Source organism: Drosophila biarmipes, chromosome 3R (genome assembly GCF_025231255.1).
Source record: "Drosophila biarmipes strain raj3 chromosome 3R, RU_DBia_V1.1, whole genome shotgun sequence".
NCBI classification, from domain to species: Eukaryota; Metazoa; Arthropoda; class Insecta; order Diptera; family Drosophilidae; genus Drosophila; species Drosophila biarmipes.
The window spans coordinates 13,895,389-13,909,952 of NC_066616.1; the positions used below are offsets into that span (position 1 = coordinate 13,895,389).

The window sequence follows — 14,564 nt, forward strand, 5'->3', positions numbered from 1 at the left end:
GGGGGAGGGGGTGATTAATTGATCGTCGCCGCGGTGGAAACTCCCGCTTCTTTGCTTTCTGCTGGAATACGCACCTAAACTGGAATTCTGGTCGCCGCCTCGCTCCTACTTGCTTTCCAAATATCACACGCAACAACAACAAATGGCTCTGCTGCTGCTTCTTCTTGCTCCCGCTTTCCTCCGCCGCGGCCCTCTCTTCCACTGGCTCTCCGAATATCACACACGTTTCATATTTGCAGTTCTTTCGCTTTTTCGTTTTTTGCGGGTGTTTTGCCTTTTCTTTCGGTTACTTTTTGTATTCCACGTATTCGTATTATATACCGCTGCTTCTTCTTCCTCCGCCGACTCAGTCCGTGGTTGTGTGTGTGTGTGTGTGTGTGGTTATGTGTGGGAACTTTTAACTTTACTACGCGACGTTTTCGGTTCTCCTTTATATTCTCTATATATTCTACGATTCTGTGCGTGACGTCAGCAGTCCGAGCATTTGTTGTAGATATCACATAATTGTTACACGCGCGCACTTTTCGCTGGCGGATTTGCCTTTGCAGTTGGGGAGCTTTTACTGGCGTTGCAGTTGCAGTCTCTGGCTTGGCGGCTTTTCTTTTCTCGGCTGGCCCTCAGTTTTCCATTTTCACATTTTTGCGGACTGGCGACGAAAAGCGAACTGAACTTCTTGGGACACAACGAGTGTAGAGTGTGTGTTGTGCCGTGTCTTTTTGGAGTCGCCGTCGCCGCGCCGGCAAAAACGCAATCCACACGCGGAGAAAGAGAATCGCCGAGAGACACGCCACAGAGAGAGAGAGAGAGAGACGGAGTGAGAGAGAGCGAGGGAGTCGCCTTGCGTTAGGCGGAGAAAACGTAAGCCGCGACGTAAGGGCACCTTTTGCACTCGTAAATAACTAAAAACTGCGTCTTTTACCGGGCTAAACTACAACCTACAATTAACTACTTGTACCTCAGTCTTTCACTCTTTTCAGTTGCGTGGGGCGGCAGCGGCAACAGCAGCGACGTCACGAGCGAACTGGCGGCGATTTGAGTGCCGTTGGCGCTTTACCCCCGGTTTTCGCCCGGACTGTTAAGATACATCGGCTAACAGTGGAGCGGCAGAGCGAACGCGGCGGCAGAGCCACAGAGCCACAAGCCGAACGCTGGCTCTCTTGTGGCGGCGAATTCGCGGCGTCAGCAGCTGAGCGCCGGCCACATTGAGCGCGCGAGAGAGCGGTGGAGTGGAACGTGGGTTTCGAGTGGAGAAAGAGTGATCAAGCACCGATACGATATTACGGTGGGTTATCACATCAAAAGTTAACGAATGTTTTAGGAAATTTCGATTAAGCAATTTTAGTATTTGATAATCCAAGTGATATCACACATATTATCTCAAATTAAGATGAGGAAAAATTGGTTAACTTTATAGTTTCTTAAATATTGCAGTTATAATAATAATTCTATTTAGTTTATTAATATTTTATTCCATATTTATTTTAAAAATCTCCCAAGCATTGAAATCAATAAAACCTTAAGTGAATAAACAAAAAAAACTAGAAATATTTTGCTTTGCTAATTCGCCATAGCAAATACTTGAATTCCTATATTTTTTTGATAACTCCTTAAAATTTTTACCACTTTTCTGTTCCCATAAAAACTGAGTCTCGGAAATGAGAAAACTCTGCTAATTGCAGCGAATTAGCGACATCAGCTGAGAAGCAGAGAGACAGAGAGCGAGCGAGAGTGTGAGTTAGAGGGGGGCGGAAAGCGAAAGCGCGAGAGAGTGGAACCCGAGTGGCGCTCCTCCTGCCTCTTCCCATGTGGCATGTGGAAGCCAGACTCGAATGTTCGCAGAGAGCGGCTCCATTCTCTCTCCCTCGCTTGCCGGCTACAAATCGGCTAAAAGTCGCTCAGACGGAAGTGGCCGACGTCGCTGTTACCGCACCCACATCGGCAGAGGCGGCGGCAGAGACCTCTCATCCCCCTCCCCCTCCCCTCTGCCAACATCTCCTTTATCTTTATCAGTTGTGTGCCAAGTGTTGCATTGCGCTGCAGTGACGACATTGTTGTAGTTGCAGCAGCACCCCAACGTTGCCGATTTTCAGGCCCCTTGATGGGGTCACTTCTCTGAGGCCGGAAATTGCCTTTTATTGGTGTTTTAACGGATTTTGACACCTCCTGAAGTCTCTTCATTTAAATTTGTTTTATCTCTGAACTAATTAGTTTAATTCATAAAAAGTAGAGACATGAGGATTTAAGAGAAAATAGCTAATAATGGGTCCATCACATTAATCCCTATATAATATAATATTATTATAATCTTTAAAATATTTTGATACTACCTGAGCAATTAACTATTATTCGTAAATTTTATCTTTTAGATATTTAAATAGTAACTGGTGGATATATTAATATTATATTAGGTGTATCACATTAATCTTTTATTTTGGTAAATGGATCTACAACATTGTTTATCACTGCCTGAACATAGAATATTATATAATAATATTATTTTATCTAGAAGCTAATTCGGTTAGTTATTAAACAAGTAATAGTTAAATAAGCATTTAATGGGTCTAACAATTTCCATTACATTCCTTTTATAAAATCGCCAATTTTAGCATTTTAACCTATTTATTTAGCTGACCTGATTAAAGAAACTTGTCCAAATATTTGGCCATCTATTCTGTTTGATTGCTATTCTCCAGACGTAAGTAAATAAACTATTTTGGAGTTACTTCGCAGATATTTCTACCCGCTCTTTGAAAATCATGCCCTTTTACTTCAATCTTCAATCTGTGCAAATATTTACAACTCATGTTCGCCTCTACTTTCGCTCCTAGCTCAGCGCGCACAAATGTATCTGCAAGTCTGCACAACTTGTCGGGCGATCCTCGCAGTCTTTCCCATAGCCACAAACTGCGAACCGCCACCCCACAGCGGCGCGAAAATGTAATCTCCTTTCCAGTTTTCGATTTCTATTAATTTTTTAGCCAGTTTTTTGGGATTCTCTTTTTTTTGTCAGCTCCTCGAGGCTGCGATATCCTTTGGGTTTTTTGGCTGGGCAGGCGGGCAGCCTCACAGATCCGTGAGTGTGGTTTTTTTCGCATTTCCCATAGGCCAGAGCAGCAGACAGAGGGCGACTCACCCCTCGCAGCCGCCGGAGGAGAGGAACTTTGGCCCCTGGCACCCCCACCCCTCCGCCGCTCGCCGCATATGCAATTAGAGTATCTCTATGCTTCGCTTTTTCCAGCCACTTTTTCAAGATGTTCTTTGCTCGCCGCACAGGGAACTTCCCACGATCCTTGGGTGGACTTTTGTACTTCGGAAGACATTTTATGTGCGCAGTGTCATAAATACTTTTAATTAACTGGAAATGCGTGTGCGAGTGCCTGGCTCTGTGCGGTTGCTTGTATTGGTTCGCAGTCCGCAGTCCGCGAGTATCTGTGTGTATCCGCTCGCTGCCCGAGCGGGGCGTGAGTTTCCAGAGGCGTATTTACCATAATTTGCTTGATTTTTTCCCGTATGTCATATCATAAACATTTACGGGCGGGCCGGGGAACGGGGAACGGGCAGAGGGGGTGGCACACAATGCGGTGGCATAGATACATTCGCGCTCAGCCCAGGCGCTGCGCACATATTTGAGCAGATGTTTTCCTTTCGGGCTTGGATCATTGAACCCAGTGCCCGAAATTCAGCTTAGACACTTTTGAGGGAGTAAGGCAGTACTATAAAAACTATAAGATTAGTAAATTATACTTCCTGGAAAGTCGACTGAACAATGAAAAATATATCTGTGGTTTTTTCTTTATAATAGAATGCATATCTATCTATGTACTCTATGCCTTATGCCACAAAATTCTGTAAAATCTTTCCCCTTAACAATCTATTGCGAGCTTAGTATAAAAGATATGCGTATTTGACCTGGTAAAAACCATTAGATTTTATAATTTCTACCAAAAAACAACCTAAAATGGATAAATCGTTTTAATCAGTAACTTTCGCTGAAAAGCATGCTACATTTTATTTAATTTTGGAAACATCTGAGCAATTATAAAGACTGAGTTATTAAATTACAATTAACTACCAGTAGCTAAGCAAATTTTAGTCCAAATCTATTACACTTTTTCTGCATATTCAAGAAAACTCTCTGACTCGCCCCCCGCCCATTTATCCCATTGGTTAATTTCCAAGCCAGACGCATTTGGCCGGCAGCGCTTCAAGTCTGAGAGCCCGAAGGAGCTGCGCCAGGCATTCATCAGGCTCCTCGTCAAGCTCGTCACCGTCACCGTCGTCCTGCCGCTTTCATCCTTCATCCTCTGCGCCCTGCAACTCCTTGCTCATCAGCGTCGGCGCAGCCAACCCCTTTGCCTTTAGTGGGGTGCAAGCACCGTGTGTATAGCATGGCAGCATGGACTACTCCGTATCCCCCACAGCCACCCCCTGTGGCCCCGAAGCGCCAGACATGTGGGAAATGAAGGAGAGCTGCCGGCGGAGGGGAGTGCCGGCGAGCAGGGGAAACCACGACGCCGGCAGGGAATGCAATCAGCAGCAAACTACTTGAGAATCCCGGGCCACGGCGCGATATTCAAATTTGAAAGTGAAAAGTGAAACATGAAAGGGGGAGGAGCCCGGGGTGGCCAGGCGGTAGGTGGGACGAGACGACTGTTGAAGTTGACGGCGGCGTCGCCGCCTGTTTGACAGAATGTCAGTCAGAGTTCTCGAGCCCTGGGGTGGAGTTTTTCACTCAGAGGCAGCAGCTTTTGGAGTGCACTGCGAGAACCAGAAGTCCTTTGCTATAGGAACCCATACAAAATGCTAAATATTATCTTATTTTGTTACCTATTCATTGAAAGATTAATTTATTATTTATTAGTGCTTTGTATTTTTAAAATCGACAAAGAGATGTATTTTTTATATAAAGCTAATTTTGACTAGAAGACTTAATAAGAAGTTTTGTGACTATGGATACCTTACCCTACAATTTCAATGTTACCCAAAATAAGAGCTCCTTGTTTATCACAAATATTGATAAGGAAAGTGATTGATATTTTCCCCATTTTTCTTACATTTTGCAATATATTTATATTTATTTTTCCCAGTGTGTGTACTCTTAAGTTTTCTTTTTCCCCGCCCGCTTGACTGCAAGGAACATTTATTGAACATCTTGCGGCACATCCTGGATTTTGCTCGAAATTGATTGTGTCGTTGCGGCGAAGTTCCTTCGCAACTTGAGTTTTCCCAGACGTCAGCACCTTACCCTCCGTTTTCCATGCAGTTGGAGAACTGGTTTAAAATTTTTACCCGCAACATTTTCATTTCCTACTTTACACAGATTGAAAATTAATTTGATTTGTTGTTAATCATTTAACAGAAAGCTTTACTCAGCGAATGAATTAGTATTGAGGGGAAAGTGCTTGATAGAGGAGATAATGAGTCAGTGGAAAGATATGATATAGGGAACTGGCAGAGATCTTTAAAATGGTTTTTATTTATTTATATTTGGTTGTCATTAAGTAATCTATTTATTTTATTGTATACCCTCTATCTGTTGACTCCATTCCACGAATGCTGAATGCTAGGCGGTTAGGAAAACTACAGAAGGCAAAAACAATGACTACGAGCTGCGAGTCACATTGCTCAACGATCGACATTGAGACGTGCGACCCCGGCGGGTCCCCAGCCCCCTTCCCTCCGCCACTGTCTCAGCTGAGGCCCCAGGTGGGGGAAAGAGAGAAACACCTAGTGCGGACTACCTGTCCGCCCTAACTGCGAGTGCGATTGCTCAACAAACTCACAGATACTCTGCAAACGCACAGATACTGCGGCTAGACAGTCTCGGTTTTCGGTTATGGGTTTTGAGTTCGGTTTCGACTTGGCCGTTTTCGATTCCAGCGAGTCACGTTCAATGAACTTCCCGCTCTCCCGATGTCTATCTATAAGGCGTTCGCTGGGCCACAAGATAGCCACCGACAGAATGGAATTCCTATTTATGTTTAATTATACATTTACATGTAAGTGGTAGCACCAACAAATGGTGCAAAGAAGTGGAATAAACTTGGCCGAAAGACAAACGATTCTTGGCTATGTTTTATACTTAATTTTGGTTACAAAGATACTTACACAACTGAGGCCTTGATGGAGCAGTTTTAGAACGTAATCCAAAGAGTCTTTGTGGCAGCAGCAATTTTGAATTGGCGTTTAGAGTATCGTTTTAGGTTTATTAAGGGTGTGGAAATGACCGAAAACTTAATGCAAATTTAATAGTAATGTATAATAAATAAATAAGCGTTACTTTGCTTTAAAAGAATTTGGCTTGTGTTAAGATAATAATAAGGGAGTAGTTGAAATAACGTACAGAACGATTTTTACAGGTCTAAGAACAATTTGGAATAACTTTTAGAGTAGAAACACTTAAATAGTAGTGAGATTTCGAGGAAAAACTTGTTGGTTAACACGTGAAATGTTTAATAATAAATAACAAATAGAAAACTTGAAAGAATTTGAGTATTGCATGGATTGAAACAAAATTTGGTGTTTGATTTTTGGGGTTTTATAATATTTCTGATGGTGCTATGCGAGGATCATGGCGTTTGCATTTCGAGTGTGTCCTCGGAAGCCGAAGCATTGGCAGTGATGTTTGTTTGCGGTTTGTAACATAACAGAACACTTTGTGAGCGGGTGTTTATCCTGCGTATCTCTCAGATACGTTTAACATGGCTTTAGATATTTTGGAAATTTCCCATTTTCACTTGGGTTTGTTGCGATATCTTGTGACATAAAGTTGCAAACGATAACAAGGATGAAACAATTAACACGCGAGTAACGATGTGCGATCGGGAGCTGGGATCCGGGAGATCCGCCGAACACTTCCACTTTCTGCTGCGTTCGGTTCGTAAATGTTGCGTACTCCGTTCTTGCCACAACAAACGTCGAGAGCCGGGCGCAGGGAAGAAGCAGAGAGAGCGCGGAGAGCGCAGAGCCCGAAACAGGAATGCAATTGCAGATCGTGCGAGTGCTAGGGGAGTGCCAGGGGAGGGCCGAGAGAGGACTCGTAACGGGGCGCCTGGAAAGGAATGCACCAGGGTAACGGCAGCCGCAAGGGAGGATGGTGCACGCGGAGCGGAGAGAGCTGTCGGGGAGGGAGCGGGAAGGCGGCCTCGGGCGAGAGGGAGCGACGCTGCAGAGAGCTTTTCGCCGAGGTGGCCTGGACCTCAAACAAAGGACGTCTGGACAGGGATTTCCAGAGCCTTTGTCCCAAGATCCTTGATTGACTAAATGACCCAACGGGCGAGGCCAGCCAAAGAGCAGGGAATATGGATGGCGGCACTGGAGAAATAGTCCTCTCAAGGAATGCACTCAGAGAAAATACATAAGAAAGCGGTAGCTAACTAACGAAATCCTAAATATCTATCAACAAATTTCATATAATTCAAATGAGACTAAATTGTGGTAAGGTCTTGGGAACCACTTGGAGAAATACCATTTCCAAAAAGTTATCTCAGGGAATACAGCCAGAGAAAATGAGATATCTAATGAAATCCTAAATATCTATCAACAAATTTCACATAATTCAGTTGAGATAAAATTGTGGTAAGGTCTTAGGAACCACTTGGAGAAATACCATTTCCAAAAAGTCCTCTCAGGGAATAAACCCAGAGAAAACACAAAATAAAAATGAGGAAATGATATAACTAATGAAATCCTAAATATCTATAAAATAATTTGATATAATTCAGTTGAGATAAAATTGTGGTAATGTCTTAGGAACGACTTGGAGAAATAAGTCCTAGAGAAAAAACAAAATTAAACGGTAGGGCTGTTTTCACAAAAATTAAATAATTAATATTTTATAATAAAGATGAGATAAAAAAAGTTCTTAGGAACCAGCTGAAAGTTGAGTTCAGAAAGTGCTTCAGCAATAAAGTCTTCAAGTCAAGCAAATTCAAAATAAATGAAATTAATCTCTTGATTTATGGGTCACAAACCCACGAAAGGTACTTAATTTATGAGTACAGGGCAGTTCTTTGTACTCTTCGTCACTTCATAATTATTTAAATAAGGTACACACCTTTTTCCCAGTGCGTAGAGAGAGAAAGCGATTGAGTGCGAGGAAGGAATCTCCAGTGAGAGGTACTCATCGTACTTACTACCAGCAAAAGCGGTCTGACCTGAAAAGGTCTTTTCTGGACACTCACTACCGCCGCGACCATCATGATGATGTTGACAGGTGCTAATTGCTCGCCTAGGCTAGGTCCATTGAACCCCAGAGCGCAAGATCTCAACAGCTAGCACAAGTCAGCTGAATAACAAGGAGGAATAACGCTTTCATGGTCATGCAAATCCAACAAAAGAAGCCCAAATCAACCGGAAATCAGAGGCGCAGAGCCGGAGAACAAAAATCGCACAAAATCGCACGATCGGTACTTAATGACAGGGGGAGAACAGGACACGTCCCCTTCTTGATCGCACACAAAAACCAAATTATACAGAGGCCTTACTTTTGAAATTCTGAGATTAGCAATCGAATCCATTGATTTTATTTTCAGATCATAACGCTATTATTTTTAAAAATTAAGCCCAGCTTCGTACAAGGTATTTTGTAATGTATCTACAAGTTTAATGTAAAATATTAGGCAATTCATAAAAAAAGATAATTCAGCTAAGAAAACACTGATATTTCAATGCTTAAAAGGGATAGCATTATTTTATTCGTAAGTCTGTTTGTCTCTTATAGTATCATTAAACACTCTCCACAATCTGCTTTCATGCAACCAAATATTACATCCTTTAAATATTTTATTCAAAGCTAATGTGATGGGGAGGCCAAAAAGGACGCTTTGTGTGTGGCCATAGGGTGAGCAAGCAATTTTAAAATATAATCACTTTACGGCTGATTTTGCAGAAAAAGGAGGGCGGGAGAAAGTCACCGCAGTCGGCGACGGATATGAGGCTGTGCGACAGGAGATTGACTTGCCGCTGTCTGGCAGCCACGCTCCACCCAGGACCTTTTCGGGGGACCCCGCCGAACCCACTTCAATAAAAGTTACAACGCTGCGCTGCCTCTACTGTACATCCCATAACTGTCAGGTCCTGCAGGATGCGGATGGGTAGTACAGGCTGCCCAGGACATTGCACCGCGCAGAGGTGAGCCAGAGAGCAGGAGCAGGAGCAGCAGCAGGAGCAGGGAATTCAACTGAACGGAGCTGAGAGCGGCGAGCTCGTGTTGCACTCGGGGGGTTCGATGAGGTTTGACAGAGGGTCTGACTGACGTATTGCTGCGATGTATATGCATGAGCCATCAAGGTAGGAAGCGGAAAATAGTTTGCAGCTGTCGCTTTATGGCTTTGACTGCCGCTGCCGCACACAAACACCAGGACAAACAAACCTTCTTAGCGCATGCCACAAGCAAGAAAGGGGAGTTGGCACATAGCAGGAAGGAAAATAAACGCAGCGAAGGATCTACAGTCGAGGGATTCCTACAGATGGCACGGCCGATCCTTACAGGACGGGCTCGGTCCGCGAGCGAGGATCGTATAAGAACTAAGGGATCTCGACGAGCTGAGAGGGTTCCGAGTTGGAAAAACAAGGGAAACTACTGGAACATGCCATCGATCAGTTGGTGTCACTTGTGGCTCCAGCGAAACCCAGGGAAATGTTTACTATCTGCAAATCTTTACCATACTCAAACAGCTGTTGAAAAGATAAAGAAAGCGATACTCATACTTATTTCTAACCTACTTTCATCAATTTGTATTTTTAAAGAGAAATATAGATTTGAATTATGATCGAATATGATATCTTCATATTTTATGTTAACATTTTTTTTATTTTTATAAGGAAGGTCTGCAAATCATAATATCTGGAGTTTTACTATGTTGTACCTTAGATTCTTCCATTCCATTCTGTCCTACTACTAGCGATTCAGATACCTTCCTTCCCTTTATTAATAAGAACCGATTGGAGTTGGGTTCATTAAACATAGAGACGCGAGAGAAAGGACGTTCCGGGTGCGAGAGAGGTGGCGGTGGCTACCTGGACTACCTTTGGCCGATCTGATCTGAAGAGATCTGGTCTGGGCCGGGACTTGGACCTGAACCTGAGGCTGCGGCTGCGGCTGCGGCTGCGACTGCCGCTGAGGTTGCGGCTCAGGCTACACCGGTTTTCAAATTTGGGATATGCTCGCCTCACGTTTTCTTCTTTCGTTCATTTCAGCTATTTTAAGTAACAATAACGAGAGGAGCCGGCGGCCAGGGAGTGCGACCGGGACGGGGCAACGCGGAGCTGAGCGGTACGGCAACAAAAGCTGCCGTTGCCTGTTCCGAAACCTTCGGGCCAAGTACCAAGTACATTCATAAGAGTAGCGGCGGCCTCAAATGTCCCAGGCTGAGATTCAGGTTCAGGTTGAGGGCACTGCGGGAAAAGGTGCTTTAAAACGAATAATATATTGTTAATACTCAATCAAATTTGAAAAAAATATTTTAAAATAAATTGTATTTAAATTATGAATCCCAAATTAAATCTTTCTGTATAAAAATAAGAAGTATTTCATTGTATCTCATAGGTAGAGCACCTCAACCTCTCCCTTCCATCCGTGCTCCTTCCACTATTTTCTCTCTGTGTGCGCGCTGCGCTTTTGTTTTTCCCATTCACGGAATTCCTGGAAATTTGCCGATCAGTAAATCTCTTGCGCCTTTTGTTGTTGCGTTTCCTACGAAGCGAGAGCGGAAAACAGGACAAGATCAGGAAAGGACACTGCCCGACAGAGGGAGAGGGAGATTGCAATTAGCCTGGAAGGGCTTGGGGGTTGGGACTCGGGACTCGGGCTCCAAGTGGATCCCAGGCGTGGGAGCTTCCCGTGTGCCACGAAGAACAGAACGAGGAAATCCCGAACGGAAGTGAGCCACATCCAAACGAAATCAAATGGTGTGGCAGATGTCCCACAAAAAACAATAAAGGAAAAACATGAAGGGGAGAGGAGAAAGAGGAACGAGTGGCAACAGAAGTAGAGAAGAGGCAAAGGTAGCGCACACGCACTTTTACACCTGGTTCGCTTTTCTTGCGCAAAAGGAGGTGCAGAACCAGGGCGAAAGAGACGGCCCGAAGAAGCACCCCTGAAAGGGAAAAGGAAAAACCAAGAAGTAGCAGTAAGTAGCAGTAGTTCGAGCACCCCTTCATAGCAGCCGAGCACTTCCACTCCCCAGCTCGCCTTCCATTCCACCATCCAGCCACTTCAGACAGTCGCTGCTGCTGGAATGTAGGAAAGTGGAACGCACCAGGGGTGGCTCCTGGGGGTGCCGAGGGGGTGCGACGTGGGGTGCACTCGGCAAATGTCGCGCTTTTTGCCTTCCTGATAGGGTCTTGAAGGGCTCTTGCGCCTGTCCCGCTGCCAAACGGGGTATACCGGGCTGAGCGGTAATAAAGAACACCTTTCTGAACACTAAGTGGAGTAATAGTTCTACCAAAAGAGGCACAAATAGATGGGATCCATAGCCGTAGTCAGAGCCAAGTGGAATTCAGAAGCAGCTAGCTAGAACATCTGTTATATCATCTTCAATACTCATGGTTGTAAAGGATATACCAATAATTATTGGTATATTTGAATAATTATTTTACTAATCTTAAGGTATATATTTAAATTTTATTAAAATACAAGATACCATATAACAGCCCTGTTTAATAGTTTTTTTTGGTTTAAAAAATATCTAATTTTGAAGTTATAATATACTGAGAAAACAAATTTTCTTCTGTTTTTCAATGTTCTCCTTTAAGAGTATTCAATCTTCTGCAAATGCAGGACTTCCTTTCCTGTTGCTTGCTAAATTCTGCATGTTGAGGTATTACACCTCACCCCATAATTGCATTCTGTAATTGTTGCTGCCGAAATGCAACAGAAGTTCTCTTTCAAGGCGAGCCCTCAAGGATCTAGTATTAGAATTACTCGACTGCTGTCGGCTCCCTCTGCTCTGTGGCGTTTGTTGTTCTTTCAGGGCTTCCTCCTGCAATTCCAACCGGAAGCGGAAAGTGGTTGCTGCCGCAATTCCAGACGTACAATGGGTGGCGTAGCACAAAAACAGCATCGTTGCACAGTGGGACATTTGCAAATAACGCTTGGGTAAAGAAATCCAGCTATGAAGTGACTTATAGCAGAATTGAAGCCTTAAATGATTTTTGATTTAGCAGATTTAACTATTAAAGGGGATATATTCTTTTTGTTGTTCAATGAAGCAGTAAACACCAAACAATTATTACACAGAAATAAAGGTAGGTAATTCTTCTTATAGGATGGTAATAAAATAGTAATATCCAACAAAATAACTTTGTTGTTAACAATTCCAGTTGGAATATTATACGAATAATTCAAGAAGCCCAGTCGATGAAAGCTGGGGACTAGCTCTTCCCCCAATTTAGTTGCTCACCGGGAGGGGATTACCAGCAACCCCTATGCCATACTCAAGTTTAGCCGGGACAGCCAATAGCTTCGAACCAGTGTGCTGCAAGGGCGGGAACTTGGAAGGGAGCTGGCCAGAGCCGGAGTCCACTGCAGGCATTGACATGTGCCGGGCCACAGAGTCGATGGCCCCTTCTCGGCGAGCAGGGTGACCACCAGCAGCACCACCGGGCTGCACCGAATCGAGGGCTGCTCCGCTCGCGGCACTGAGCCAATAATTAAACTAAACTAAAGCAGCCAGCGGAGAGGGGGAGATGCAACCCCTAGCCGGGGAATTGCCAGCCCGCCAGCACTGAGAATAGGGTGAACAAATTTTCTTTCCACTTTTCGGTGTGCAAAAAAAAGAGTGAACACAAATAAAGGCAAATAAGAGCAGCTGGCAAGCCGAATGGGCAAACACTCTCACAGAAAGGGGATTTAAAACCTCAAGATTAATACCTTAATTAATAAAAGTTCATAAAAGTGGATTAATTTTCTTCCCTTTGTTCAAAAAGATAATAACAATATTAACAAGAGAGAACTCTATAGGCGTTCTTTAATAAGTTAAAGGGAGTGCGAGGGAGATGGAGGTATGCAAGCAGAAATGCTGTTCCCAAGTTTGCCCACTTTATTTGCTTATAATTTTTTAATTAGCGGTCAGATTTGAATAATATTTGACATGTAGATAGATATTGATAATCAAAACAATATGGCATTTACTTTTTACCGATATCTTTCAAAATGTAGGCGCTAGACAAGTGGGCGTGGCTAATCTTCTTTAAGGACGATTTTTAAAAGGTTCAGTATATATAATTCAGAACTAAAGCTAGAACAAATATTTATTTCGTTTTTGTTTGTCTTTCATTAAAACTTGCGTATGCATTCACAAACATATTTAACGAGAAGGATCAGTGGCCAGGAAAACAAGGATCCTTCTGATGCTGTTGATCTAAGGCAGGATGATTCCCCCGAACGTGTTAAGCTTCTGGGCAAGGCTGTCATGCCCTCGTCGAGGGTGCACGGGCAATAAAAAGAAAAGGTATTGTAAATTAGAGCAAAGCCAGTCGCAGGGAGGAGGGGGTGCCCTCGAGAGGCGAGGGTTGCTCGGTTACAACTAATCAGTTGGTCCCCTTGTGGAGGAATGTTGCGCAGACGCAGTAACAGCTGTCACTATTATTTTTACTTTCCGTATTACTTCTGCTCTTGTTTTCCTCTGAGGTCGGGTTAGGGTTGCCAGGGGCATTCGAGGATGCGTCGCGCGTGTCAGGGAAATCTTGAAAAATCCTGGCAAACATCCTGGCCCGAAGCCGTGGAAACCGTGCGAAATCAATACAGATTATGTTCGAGACCGGGCTAAGGCGACATTTGGCCGCCTACCTATGTACGAAGACTGGGGAGGGACGCCTGATGCAATATGCAATTACATGCATGGGATAGGAAAATCGGAATCTGGAGCGGGTTAAAGGTGAGGCCCAGGACCAGGTAGCAAACAGGATGGCCCGTGTGTGAAAATCATCGAAGCGGAATTAAATCCCTCCCCGAAAAGCCGTGGGATTAATTAGCATTTGGTTTCGGGACAACATTACTCCCTGTCCCTTCGCTAGAATTTTAATTTATGCATTTGGCGGCCAGGAACGTGTCAAGTGAATGTCAAACAAAGCTGAGAAAACAGTTTTGTGGAATCATCATCCCAGTAGGGAAAATTCAAATTGATTTGTAAGCTTCAAATGCTTCAGTTCCTGCGAACCGTGTGACATTTGACGGGGTACAAAAAGTATCATCCGCCGATCCTTGTCCACCGGCGGACTTACAGTTTGTCTTTTGATGTTTGTCCGCGAGTCTGTCCGCGAGCCTGTCCGCCAGTTTGTTTCGCCTTATTTCGTATCGGGGTTAACTTGTTCCCTCGCTTTGTTTGCCCGGCTGTTTGTGGTCCTCCAAAGTTGTTGGCTGTCGACTTGTCCACGGTTCAGTGGACTCGGGTTCCTTGGGTCGGGTTAACCCTTCAGGGGCTCGGTTCACCATGGGTTAAGTGCAGATCGAAGTGAGGAAATTCTATTTGCATACAATTTAGCTTAAATAATTTGTTTACACATACGATTTGTCCGGGGATTTACAAACAGGAGATTGAGATTATCTCTATGTCTTTAAT

General features: G+C 44.0%; 1 protein-coding gene across 5 annotated transcripts in view; it reads right to left on the reverse strand.

The window, feature by feature from the left end:
* LOC108031486 (transcription factor E2f1) overlaps positions 1 to 14,564 on the reverse strand; it is a 44,003-nt gene that overhangs the window by 12,046 nt on the left and 17,393 nt on the right. The window contains exon 1 of one of the 5 annotated variants that reach the window (XM_017104973.3): positions 6,109 to 6,869. The exons of 2 other annotated variants lie outside the window; for them this stretch is intronic. The gene's annotated coding sequence lies outside the window, so the exon portion shown is untranslated. 2 more of the 5 variants (XM_017104974.3, XM_017104972.3) reach the window with 2 other exon arrangements.